The sequence below is a fragment of the Sapajus apella genome, unplaced genomic scaffold (assembly GCF_009761245.1).
Source record: "Sapajus apella isolate SASKATOON/1434 unplaced genomic scaffold, GSC_monkey_1.0 scaffold1024, whole genome shotgun sequence".
Taxonomy (NCBI): Eukaryota; Metazoa; Chordata; class Mammalia; order Primates; family Cebidae; genus Sapajus; species Sapajus apella.
Genome location: NW_022437950.1, coordinates 8,922 through 21,285, shown reverse-complemented (window position 1 = coordinate 21,285; position 12,364 = coordinate 8,922). Strand labels below are relative to the sequence as shown.

At 61.5% G+C, this 12,364-nt stretch overlaps 1 pseudogene; it reads left to right on the top strand.

The window, feature by feature from the left end:
• Positions 1-2,197: 2,197 nt before the first annotated feature.
• Positions 2,198-11,123, top strand: LOC116546533 (annotated as a pseudogene).
• Positions 11,124-12,364: the final 1,241 nt, after the last annotated feature.

The window sequence follows — 12,364 nt, the reverse complement described above, 5'->3', positions numbered from 1 at the left end:
TGGTCTCCCCTCACCCCTCAGTCTACCCCCAGTCATGCCTCTCAGTCCCCCCTGCCCCTCGGTCTCCCCCCACCCCATCTCCCCCAACCCTGCAGTGTCCCGCCTCCCCGTCTCCCCACACTCCTCGGTTTCCCCTTCCCCGTCTCCCCCCACCCCTCAGTCTCCCCCCACCCCATCTCCCCACACCCCTCGGTCTCCCCCCGGTCATGCCTCTCAGTCCCCCCGCTCCTTGGTCTCCCTGCCCCGGCCCCTGGGTCTCCCCAGCCCCTCGGTCTCCCTGCTCACCCCTCAGTCTCCCCCCCCCGCTGCCTCCGTCTCCCGCTCTCTTAGTCCTCCCCCTTTCCCCTCAGTCTTTCCATCGTTGACACCCAGTGTCCTCAGGGTCTCAGAATCGGGAATCTTGATAGAGACACTTGAGCATGTCTTAAAATGCTATTTAAAAATTATTATTACTATTTATTTGGAGGAAAGAGGTGAGGGAAGGAGAAGGAGTGGGGAGGAGGGAAAGGAGAAGTGAGGGAGGGGGCGGGAACGCAAGGGAAGAGAGGGAGCCTTAAAATGCTGTTATGATGACAACATGAGAACTGGAGAACTGGGTGGATGCCTTCCAAAACCAGGAAACCGTTTTATCTGATGCAGCTATCTTTATTTTATTTTATTTATTTTGAGACGAGTCTTGCTTTGTCACCCAGGCTGGAGTGCAGTGGTGCGATCTTGGCTTACAGCAGCCTCCGCCTCCCAGATCCCACTGATTCTCCTGCCTCAGCCTCCCGAGTAGTTGGGATTTACAGTCATGCGCCACCATGCCTGGCTTATTTTTTATTATTGGTAGAGTTGGGGTTTCACCATGTTGGCCAGGCTGGTCTTGAACTCCTGACCTCAGGTAATTCACCTGACTCAGCCTCCCAAAGCACTGGGATTGATTGCAGGCATGAGCCACCGCACCTGGCATAATTCAGGTGTCTTTAAATAGACAAACGTGAGAAACCAACAAATACATGTGCAGCACGAGACATTTGGGGGATTGTCTTTCAGCAAATCGAAGGTGGACTGTGTAGGAGTGTACGCAGAGGCAAGTGCCCCGCGGTGGCCAGGACAGACAGGCAGGAAATCCCAGGTGCACAGTCCAAGCTGGCGGGACCTAGAGCTGACTGTCCCTCAGCTACAGCGTCCTTGCCACGGCAGCCCTCCCCTCCTGCTTGTCATAGATGGCATCCTCCCTTCCAGGCCTCTTGCCATGTTCTGGGCAGGAAGAAGGAGGGGAAAGGGCTGACTCCCAGCGAGGGACTCGTGCCTGTTTCTCCCCAGGCAGGTCTGTGTCCCAGAAACCCTTTTTTCGAGGGGGCATCCTTGGGGTGTTTTCAGCAGGTCCCATTGCTGTAGTTGGGACCTTGGGCAATATCAGAATCTTTTAGCAAGGAAAGGGGGATGGGTGTGGGACTGACAGCTCAGGGGAGGGACAGCTTACTCTTGAGACCCCGGGGGAGCAGAGAAAGCAGAGCCACCAGCAGAGGGGGTCCTGAGGCTGGGCCTCAGCAGGCAGTATGGAAGTGAGTTTAAGTGAGGAGCGTGGCTGTGGAAAAGCCCGGGATGGGCAGTGGCAGAAGGTGTGAAGGACAGGAGCAATGCCAAGGCTGATGTGGGGGTGGGGAGCAGGGCCTGCCCCTTGATGCATTTCTTCTCCAGATGTTCTCTGAGCCATTGGGAAGGGCATGGACAGTGGGGCAGCCTTGACGTCATGGCTGGGTTTGCATGCTAGCAGCAGCTGGCACAGATCGAGCTCTTAGGATGTGCCGGGCACAGCTGAGCCCGCATACGCAAGGCCACAAGCAGTCCTCCCTGCGGGGCTTGTAGGCAGGCAGGATTGTCACTCCAACTTCACAGAGGAGGCCGCTGAGGTTCAGAGTGGCCAAATGAGCCGCCCAGGCATCTCAGCTAGGAAGCAGAGGGTCTGGGAACCCAACCCACTAAACCTCCATACTGTGCCACCTCTCCAGGGACAGTCAGAGGGAGGCTACGTAGGAGAGGGCGGGTGAGAGCAGGGACAGCAAGGAGGAGGCAGCTGGGGAGGTCTGCCTTCATCCGGACACAGGCGGTGAAGTGCTGTTCTGGGAGGGCTCTGGCAGAAATGGTGTCTTTGGATCTTGGGCGGTAGGCACCTGGGTGCCAGGCCCAGGCTGAGCCCCATGGCCCCTAGGTGTGCAGAGGCAGAGTGTGTACTGCTTGGAGTGGCAGGCAGGGTCTGTGGACGAGGGGCACTGTGACCCCCTGGGCCAGCCCGATGACTGCCAGAGGAAGTGCAGTGAGTAGCCCTGCCCTGCCAGGTGAGCTGCACCCACACCCCTGCCAACTCCCCACCCCCAGGCGACCTGGGTCTGCCACAGGCCCCTACTTCTGGGCCCCAGAGTTCCCAGGGAGGAGCACAGGCAGCCAGGTTTTCACGGGTCTTCCCAAGGCTGAAGCCCCAGCTCCCGGTCATCCCTTACTCCAGCCTGGGCCAGCCTGGACACCTGTGATCCTCCTCCTTAGGTCCCTGGATATGGAAATAGGCCTCAGGTCACGCTCACTTCCCCTGAGGGGAGGGTGGCAGGAGCGGAGGGGCTGGGCCATGTCACCAGACTTAGGGGGCAGGACACCTACCTGGGCTTGGAGCTCTGAAGAAGCAGCCACTGGCCTTGGTCCCAGCTCTGGGACCAACCCTGAGGGCCTGGGAGCCTGGCCTGGCCCTCCTTGCTGGTGAGCCTGCTGATGCCACCCATGTGCCCTTGCCAGGTGGTGGGCAGGTGAGTGGCAGCTGTGCTCCTGCGGGCCTGGGGGCCTCGCACGCCGGGTCATGCTCTGCATCCGTGGCATGGGGCTGGATGAGCAGAGTGCCCTGGAGCCGCCCGCCTGTGAACACCTTCCCCGGCCCCCAGCTGAAACCCTCTGCAACCGCCACGTGCCCTGTCCAGCCACCTGGGCTGTGGGGAACTGGTCTCAGGTGAGTGCGGGATGGGAGGGGCCGCCTCCAGTGCCACCCTTGGTCTCAGGCTACAGGGAGGCAGACAGCCTTCCTCCAGCCCTTACTGCCTGATACCGTGGGTGGGAGGGAGTCTGGGGCATTCCAGGGTCCAGCCTGACTCCAAACCCTCAGGGATCAGGAAGCCCCTGCAAAGCCGTGGCCACAGCCATGACCTTGAGCTGGGTAGGGCCTGAGAGGGCTGGTTGGGGTCCCTGCCACTCTGACACCGGGCAGTGGACAGTGCCTTGTCCCCACCTTGCCCCATCGTCCCCTGGCAGCCTGCCTCCCAGCCTGAGCCCCTCACCCTAGCTTCCCCCCCCCCAGTGCTCAGTGACATGCGGGGAGGGCACTCAGCACCGAAGTGTCCTCTGCACCAATGACACTGGTGTCCCCTGTGACGAGGCCCAGCACCCAGCCCGACAAGTCACCTGCTCTCTGCCACCCTGTCCGTGGCCTCTGGACACACTGGTCCCTGAAGTCTCAGGCAGCGGCTCCTCCAGCCACGAGCTCTTCAACGAGGCTGACTTCATCCTGCGCCACCTGGCCCCACGCCCTTCACCCACCTCAGCACCCAGGCCAGCCAGCATGGGCAACGCCATCGACGGGAGGCCCTGGAGCTGGACCCACTGGGGCCCGTGTTTGTGGACGACTTCTACTATGACTACAATTTCATCAACTTCCACGAGGACCTGTCCTAAGGGCCCTTTGAGGAGCCCGATCTAGACCTGGCGGGGACAGGGAATGGGACGCCCACACCACATGGCCATCCTGCTGCGCCCTCCACAGGTAGCCCCGTGTCTGCCACAGAGCCCCCTGCAGCCACGGAGGAGGCGGCACTGGGACCTTTGTCCCCTAGCCCTTGGCCCAGCCAGGCCGGCCGCTCCCCACCCCCACCCTCAGAGCTGACCCCTGGGAACTCTGGTCAATTTCCTGCCTGAGGAAGACACCCTCATAGGGGCCCCAGACCTTGGGCTCCCCAATCTGCCCTGGCCCAGGGTTTCCCCTGATGGCGTGCAGATGCCTGCCACCCCTGGGGGCCAAAATGACTTGGTTGGCGAGGACAGCCAGTGCCAGCTGCCCCGTCCATGGCGGGACAGGACCAATGAGGTTTCCAAGGATGATGAGGAATCTGGGGGCTGCAGAGCCCCCCACCTGCCCCTGAGACCCAGCCCCATGCTGCCCTCTTTGTCCCCTGTGGGCAGCACCCACTCCTCTCCTGGTCCTGATGTGGTGGAGCTGTGGACAGGAGGGACTGTAGCCTGGAAGCCAGCTCTGGAGGGTGGCCTGGGGCCTGGGGACAGTGAGTTGAGGCCCACTGTGGAGGCAGCTCCTCCCCTTCCTCCTCCCATAGCCCCTCTGCCAGAGATGGAAGGCAGGGACAGCCCCCTGCAGCCGGGGACTCCCAACTCCCCAACCCCAGGACCAGGCCCCTGGAACCTGCGGACTGTGGCAGTGTGGGGCACCTTCCTCCCCACGATCCTGACTGGCCTCGGGCACACACCTGAGCCTGACCCTGCCCAGAGCCCGGGACCCAAGGGCCAGCCTGAGTCCCTCAGCCTGAGGTGCCCCTGAGCTCTGGGCTGCTGTCCACACCAGCTTGGGACAGCCCTGCAAACAGCCACAGAGCCCCTGAGACCCAGCCCCCGGCCCCCAGCCTGGCTGAGGCAGGGCCCCCTGTGGACCTGTTGGCTGCCAGGAATGCCAGCTGGCAAGCTGGAAACGAGCGAGGCAAGTGGTGCGGGCCGGGCTGGCGAGGGAGTTTGCCCGGGACCTTGGTGATTGTTGCCTCATCTGAAAGTGAGCAGAGAGGGACACAGGTGCCGTCTGTCCCACCTCCCTCAGGGCAGGGGCTCCCAGGATTAGGCGGATGAGGAGACCACAGGGCCCATTCCTGGGCAGCACAGGAGGCCTCAGGGAAGCCAGGGCAGGCACACACTGGCAGCACATCCCAGGATGTGCTGAGTTCACTCAGACAGCTGTGCAGTAGGGAGGGTCCCCTCATGGCCTGCAGGCCCAGTCCTGCCCAGAAAGCAGCAAGCTTCCCTGAGGCTCAGCCTGGCTCCTCCACGCTGGGCTCAGCCCACTGCCACCTGGCTCTGCCCTCAGTGGCTCCACCGTCCTTTGGCAGTGACCTGCAGGGGTCTGAGCTGCATGAAAGAAGCTGGCCAGTGCCCCCTCCCTGGGTCCCCAGATGGTCACTGCAGGAGAAGCAAGCTTCTGTTCAGATCCCTATTTTGGGTGTGAGAAGGGGCAGGCTGGTCAGGATAGTTGGTCAGGAGTGCCCGCAGGGTCCCCTTCCCCTACCTCTGCACCAGTGACACTGGAGCACAGTCCTTTTGTCCTTTGTGGGCAGGGTCAGTTGGTTGCTGGGGGTGGGGGTTGACTTTATTCTCACAGTCTTCCTGGGTGGTGGGTGGAGGAGTCTATTTTGCAAATAAGAAAACTGAGGCCCAGAAGAGGGGCCTGTCTTGCTGAGGCCTTGCTATCCTAGGTGGGTAGTTCCTGGCTGTGGGGGCCTGGCAGGGATGGGGTCTGCCTGGCTTTCATGGGTCCGTGCCCTGCAGTGCTCCACCGCCTGCGGCCTGGGTGCCGTCTGGAGGCCGGTGCGCTGTAGCTCCGACCAGGATGAGGACTGTGTCCCTGCTAGCTGGCCCTAACCTGCCCGCTGTTGCCACCTGTGTCCTTGTGCCACCTGGCACTCGGGCAACTGGAGTAAGGTGTGTGAGGATGGAGCCAGGGCACGTGGCGGAGCCCTGGGTCCCCACGGCCTGTGTTCCGAGAGCGGCAGGGGAGGGCTCTGGGCTGCACGTCTGGGCACCTGATGGCACTGGATCTGAATCTCCTGGGAGTCTTCATTTTTGTCTGGCTTAGCCTGTCTCCTCCCCTCTGTATTTCTGACCCCATCTGGACTTGTCTTTCACCAGCTTGCCTTTGTTCCTCCCTTTCTTCGTCTGTCCCCGCCCATGGCAGCCCCTGGCTGGGCACCTTTTGCCTGAGACCTGCCAGCCTTGGCCTCCCGCTGGGGCTCTTCAGGGATTTTCCCCAGGCTGGAACGTGGGCCTGATGACTTCCCTGCCACACGCCTCACGGGGTCGCATGTGTGGGCCTGCACGTGGGGGGTGTCCATACGCGTCTGTCCGTCCCCAGTGCTCCTGCAGCTGTGGTGGAGGCTCCTCAGTGCGGGATGTGCAGTGTGTGGACACAAGGGACCTCCGGCCGCTGCGACCCTTCCATTGTCAGCCAGGGCCAGCCAAACCGCCCACGCACCGGCCCTGCGGGGCCCAGCCCTGCCTCAGCTGCTACACTTCTTTCTGGAGGGAGGTGAGGCCTTGGGGTCCAGTTGGGGGGAGGGGGCGCCCTCAGACGCTGGCTGTGCCCTGACTCCTTCCCTGCACCCCAGTGCTCTGAGGCCTGTGGTGGTGGTGAAGAGCAGCGTCTGGTGACCTGTCCAAAGCCAGGCCTCTGTGAGGAGGCACTGAGACCCAATGCCACGCGGCCCTGTAACATTCACCCCTGCACGCAGTGGGTGGTGGGGCCCTAGGGCCAGGTGAGCTGGGCTGTGTGGAGGAGCAGGGAGCAAGGGCTTGGCAGCACCTGGTCGGTCCTGGGTTGGGTGAAACAGCTATTGAGTGTGGCTGAGAGCCAGGCTGTCTCTGGCCACTGCTCGTGCAGCAGTGACCGGACGAGGTCCCGCCCTGCTGGTGCTCACAGCCTGCCAGGGAGAAACAGACAAGGAAAGGGCACTTGTGCTGCGATGTCAGGGAAGGCCTTTCCAGGAGGGGCCTCGAGTTGAGACTAGAGGGAGGAGTCAGTGATGTCAAGGACAGGGATAAAAGGGACAGTAGGTGTGAAGTCTGAGGCAGGAATGACGAGCTTGGGGCGATCAGGGAGCCTGGCAAAGGCCAGCGGCAGAAGGGGGCAGAAGAGGAGCCTCGGGTGGGCAGGACACCTTCTGCCAGGTCTGTTTAGAATGAAGGGGTTCAGAAATCTCAGCTGTGGGTCCTGAGCCAGGCCCTGGAGTCACCTGGGCCAGGGTTTGAGTCTTTGTCCCACTGGCTGCTGAGTGACTCTGGGCAGTTTGCTTTGCCTTGCTGGGTCACTATGTTTTCATCTGTAAAATGGGGACAGCTTGAGAGAGGAGGGTCAGGAGGATTAAATGAAGTAACGGGATGAAGCACAGGTCTGGGCACAGACTCAGCGGGCACAGCACAACATTGGCACAGATTCGGCGCATATTCAGGGCTTTTAGACCCACACCTGATAACAACGAAGCCTGGCAGGCTGGGCCCCGGTTGTGAAACCTGTCTCCTCGCCTCCTGCCTGTGGGCTGGGCAGGTCCTCTGCCCCATCTTCGGGCACAGTGGTGTCTCGCCCACGTCTTTGCCTGCTTCTGCATTAGGGCTCCATCCCGGGAGCTCTGCCCAGGCCTCTCAGGCATGTCCCGTGAGAGGTGCTCGCTGCTCTGCAGCTTCAAGGGCTGTCCCCACTGTTCTCACGCCACTCCCCACTGCAGGAGCTGATCCCACAGTGTGAGTGGGGTTTGAGTACCGAGTGGGGTCTAGGCATGGGACCAGGCCCTCCCAGGTGGCACTGAGGGCAGGGCTGGGAGCAAGGACAGGCCAGTCAGGCACAGGGCGCAGGGATGGCTTTCCAGAGGAGGTGTTGCTGCCCCCACTGCTAAGGTGGCTGAAGGAGACACTCCCTCCCCACCCCCCACAGTGTTCACCCCCCTGTGGTAGGGGCGTCCAGCGGTGCCTGGTCAAGTTTGTCAACACCCAGAGGGTCAGAAGAGAGAATGTATGTGTTGGGGGCAGAGGAGTCAGAAGTGTGTGTGTGTCTGTCTCAGGGGCAGGGGTGTCGGGGGAGAGACTGTGTGTGTGTGTGTGTGTGTGTGTGTGTGTGTGTGTGTGTGTGTCGGGCAGGGGGGTTGGGGGAGAGAGAGAGAGTGTGTGTGTGTGTGTGTGTGTATGTAGTGTGTGTGTCAGCAGCAGGGGGTCAGGGTGTCCATACCACTTTGGCCAAGGCCCTTCTGCCAGGACACAGCTGGTCAGGAATTCCAGGTGCCTGAGGAAGATAGCGACCAGTGTGGCCATGAGGCCTGGCCTGAGAGCTCCCGGCTGTGTGGCACCGAGGACTGCGAGCCCATCCAGCCACGCTGTGAGTCCCCGAACCCCTGGCTCTCTGCTAAAGTGAGGTGGGGTGGGGAGGGTGATGGGGAGTGGGATTGTCAAATCATCGCACCCATGGCACCAGCTGGCTCCATCTGCAGTCTCGGCTCAGGAGCCACGTGGCCACTGAGAATCCTGAGGCCACAGGATGCCATGCTGGAGCCTGGGCTGTGTTGGGAGCACAGGGGGTCCCAGCCACACGATATCCTGCTGGCAGATGTCTGGCATCAGGGGAGGAGAGGGAGCGGCCCTGACCCCTGAGCTGCTGTGTGAACCTGTGTAAACTCTTTTCCTCTGGGTCAGTCTTCCCATAGTGAGGCCAGGGATGTCCCTGAGACTGTGTGAAAGCTGGGCCTGGATGAGTCCGGGTCCCCAGCCCTGGCCTGCCCATTTCCTGGCCAGAGGGCTGCCTAGAGTGAGCAGTGGAACCGCAGGGAGGGCTTCCCCCCCAGGGTCCTGCTAGTCCCAGCGGTGGGGGGATTCCTGACCAGCCGTGTCGTGGCAGAAGGGCCTGGGCCAAAGTGGTCTGGACACCCTGACCACCTGCTGCTGACACACACACATGCACACACACACTGTCTCTTCCGACCCCCCTGCCCCTGAGACACACACACACACGTCTCTCTTTCTCCCGACACCCCTGACCCTGAGGCGCGCGCGCGCGCACACACACACACACACTATCTCTCTCTCTCTCTCTCTCTCTCTCTCTCCCCCCCAGCTGCCCCCATCGGTGCTAAGTGCAGGAAACCGTGGCCCTGGTGTCTCACCTGGGCACCCCTCGCCAGCTGTGTGGCCTTGGGCTCCATTTCCCTGTCAGGGCCTTCATGTGCTGAATCACGGGGCTGTCAAGCGCCATCCTTGCATAAATGAGGTCCGGGCACAAAGTGCCCCACACTGCGTGGGCATCCAGGTGGTGCTCAGGGAAGGCTTTTTCCTCTTCCCCAAAGCCACTGTCATCCCCAATTGCAAGGTCAGGAAGAGGGCCTGGGGCTGCCTCTAGCAGTCTAGGGCACCCAGAAGCTGTAGCGGGAAGAGGTGCAGCCCCCTGTGTTAATGGCTGTCTGCCCCCTGCCCCTTGGACAGAGTTGGCAGCCAGGGCACTCAAGCTGGCATTTGGGGCCCCCTGCAGTCTCCCGGGTCTGCCTCTCCCCTTGTTTAGCATAGCCTTCTCTATCTGCTCCTGGACAGCCCTCATTCAGGCTCAGAGTGTCCGCTGCCGTGCCTCACTACCCTGCCTCTGGCAGGGGTGGCCTTCTGCCTCAAATCCCATTATCTCAAGGCCCAGAGGCAGTGCCCCCACCCTGCCCTGCCTGTCCTCAGCACGCACCCAGCCAGCATCTCAGCACTCCTATGAGCGCTCAGCTGCCTGAGCTGGCTGCTGGCATCACATCTCTTGCTTGTCAGGGCTAGGCTGGCTACAGGGAGTGGGTGGTTACCATACCAGGTGGTGAGGACCACATGGGGCAGGGAACAGGAACTGAGGCGCCTGGGGGCCCAGAACCAGGGACGATCGCCCACAAGGCTCTGGGCTTGCAGGGTCTCCAGGGGTGGGTGTGAGTGGGTGGAGGGTGGGGCTGCTTAGGTGGCTGAACTAGAAGCTGTCTTAAGTGAGTTTTCAGCTGCCAGTGTTTTCAGCTGCCCGTGAACAGTGGAGGGGAAGCAGGAAGGTGTCTTGCACCTTGAGACCTGGAATTCCCAGGATGTTTTGCTGGGGTGTGGGACAGTGTGGTGGATATTTGGAAAGCCTGGAAACTCCAGAGTGTGTGGTCACTGCAATGACTCAGCATGGCCGCATCTGTTCGCTGCAGAGGTGGGGTTGACAGAGGAGGGGACCGAGGCCCGAGAGGTGAGGCAGCTTGTGTGAGGTCACCCTGGGCGAGCAGGATGCAGCCTGCAGATGTGCGCTTTGGAGCTCTGCCCAGAGCTGGGCTGGCGGAGCCTGCCTGCTGCCTCATGCCCTCTGTGGGTCCTGGAGGATGGCCCAGGCCCAGGGCCGGCTGCTCCCCTCCTGCTGCTCCTCCCCTGGGAGATCTGCTGGAGTGAGCAGGGCCAGGGTGGCAGCTGGGGGTTTTCAGCAGTGACAGCAGCATCAGGAGCAAGGCCAGGAGGCTGGAAAAAAGCCACTTCCCAAAATAGCTCCAATAACCACAGGCAGGAGGGCCCAGCCGAGCCTCAGCCCTGACAAGCCTCAGCCCCTGGTTTCCGCTGACAGGCTGCAAGGTCCAGTCTTTCAAGGCTTCGTGGCCTCCTTGAGAAGTGGAAGGCTGGCCTGGGAGATAGGATCCTGTGACCCTAAAGCCGAGGCTGAGTGCAGCCCCCGTGGCTGGAGGGGGTCACAGAGGCCTGGTAGGACAGGTGCACTGGAGCAGGGGGAGGTGCCAGGAGTGGGGGCCGAGGCCACTGCAGGCTGGCAGCAGCCCCTAGGACTGCAGCTCTGTGCCAGGCTCTGTCAGGGGATTCCAAGGCTAAGCAAGGATGGAGATGGGGTGGCAGGGCATTGCCCTGGGCAGGCTTTTCTGTGGGCATTTGAAGGAGTCAGGGTGGGGTCTCAGTACCTTTCCTCCAGAAACCTCAGCCCACCAGTGCCTGTTCTCCAATCTTGGGGGTCGGCCATGGGAAGGTGGGACAGAGACAGCCACAGTTGGAGACGTGCAACTCCGGTTCGGGAGCCCCTCCAGAAACCGGGGCCCTCTACATGGCAGGGAGCTGCTGGAGCCTCTTTAAGGTGACTGGTGTGGGGAGCCAGGTTCTGTGTACCCCAAACCACTGATGCCCCCCTTCCCCCTTCTCCAGGCTGTGAGCGGGACCACCTGTCATTAGGATTCTGCAAGACACGGCGCCTGCTGGGTCGCTGCCAGCTTCCCACTGCCTGCACCCAGTCCTGCTGCTCATGTGCTCCACCCAGCCATGGCGCCCCCTCCCGAGGCCATCAGCAGGCTGCCCACCGCTGACCGCATCAGGATGCACAGACCGACCGATAGACCTCAGTGCCCACCATGGGCTGTGGCGGAACCCCTGCCTCCTGTGCCCTAATGGTGTTAACCCCCTTCCCCATCCAGCGGCAGGCTGGGGACCTCCTCCCCCTCAGAAAAGGTATTTTTTTAACAGTTTGTTTAACATTTGTTATTATTTTACATAAATGAGCATTACCATTCCAAAGCACAGCGTGACTTCTTGAATTTGGAGAATCTTAAAAGTCAGAAATTCTTCTCCCTACCCCTCTGCCCCAATCTCCACTGCGCAGCATCTCAGCAGGCAGCGGCTTTTCACCTGCTCCCCTGGGGCAGATCTGCTGGGGGCAGAGCAGCAAGTGAGTCAGTGAGAGCAGGCCTCTGGAGCCAGGGGGATGATACCCTGGGAGACCTGTCTGCAGAAGGCTGGGTTCTGGGGCAGGAAGGTTTTCTGAGCAGGGGTGGATACAGCTTGGCCCTTACTTGCAGCCTTCCTCCAGCTCAGGCACCCAGGTTTTCCTGGAGCCCCACTCTGAGGTCCTCAGAGACCTGCCCACCGTGTTACTTGCAGGGACTGCTCCCTGGTGTGATGGGGGCTGGGGCCCCTGTGGGCAGCTCGCTGACCCTCTCTGATGTATCTGTTGACTCTTCTGCAAAACCCAGGCAGAGGGAGAAGAGCAGGCTGGCCAGCTGTGCCCTTCTGTGTCTCTTTATCTGTGCCCAGAGATGGGGCTGGGCTAATTGTCACTGCCTCAGGGCGGTCCCTTCCCCACCACCAGCCCCAGCGCCAGGTTCCTACCACGCTGATCTGTGGCCTAGCAACCTGGCACCTGTCTACCCACAGCCCCTTCCCCTCCCATAAAATCTAGTCCCATGGAGAATGTGCCCACAGCAGGGAATAGATGGGCATGAAAGTGCTTTGAAGATGGTCCTGGCCTGGCCGAGGTTGGGGAGGCTGGGGAGGGGGCACACACTGTCCTCCCAGGCCCAGCCCTGGATCCTACCTGCCCTCTGGCTGTGAACCTTGGACTCAGCCGTTGACAATTTCCTCCTTAGCCCTCCCCCTGGAAGGTGTAATGCCCCTTCCCAGGTGGATGGCGCTAAGGTTCAGAGAGGTTGCCCTGCAGCCTACCGGGGCCACCGCTCACATTCTACTCTCCCACATATGGCATCCCCGGACAAAAGGCGAGTGGGATCCTGGAGCCTGCATGTGGCAGCTGCGGCTGCTTGGCTGATGTATG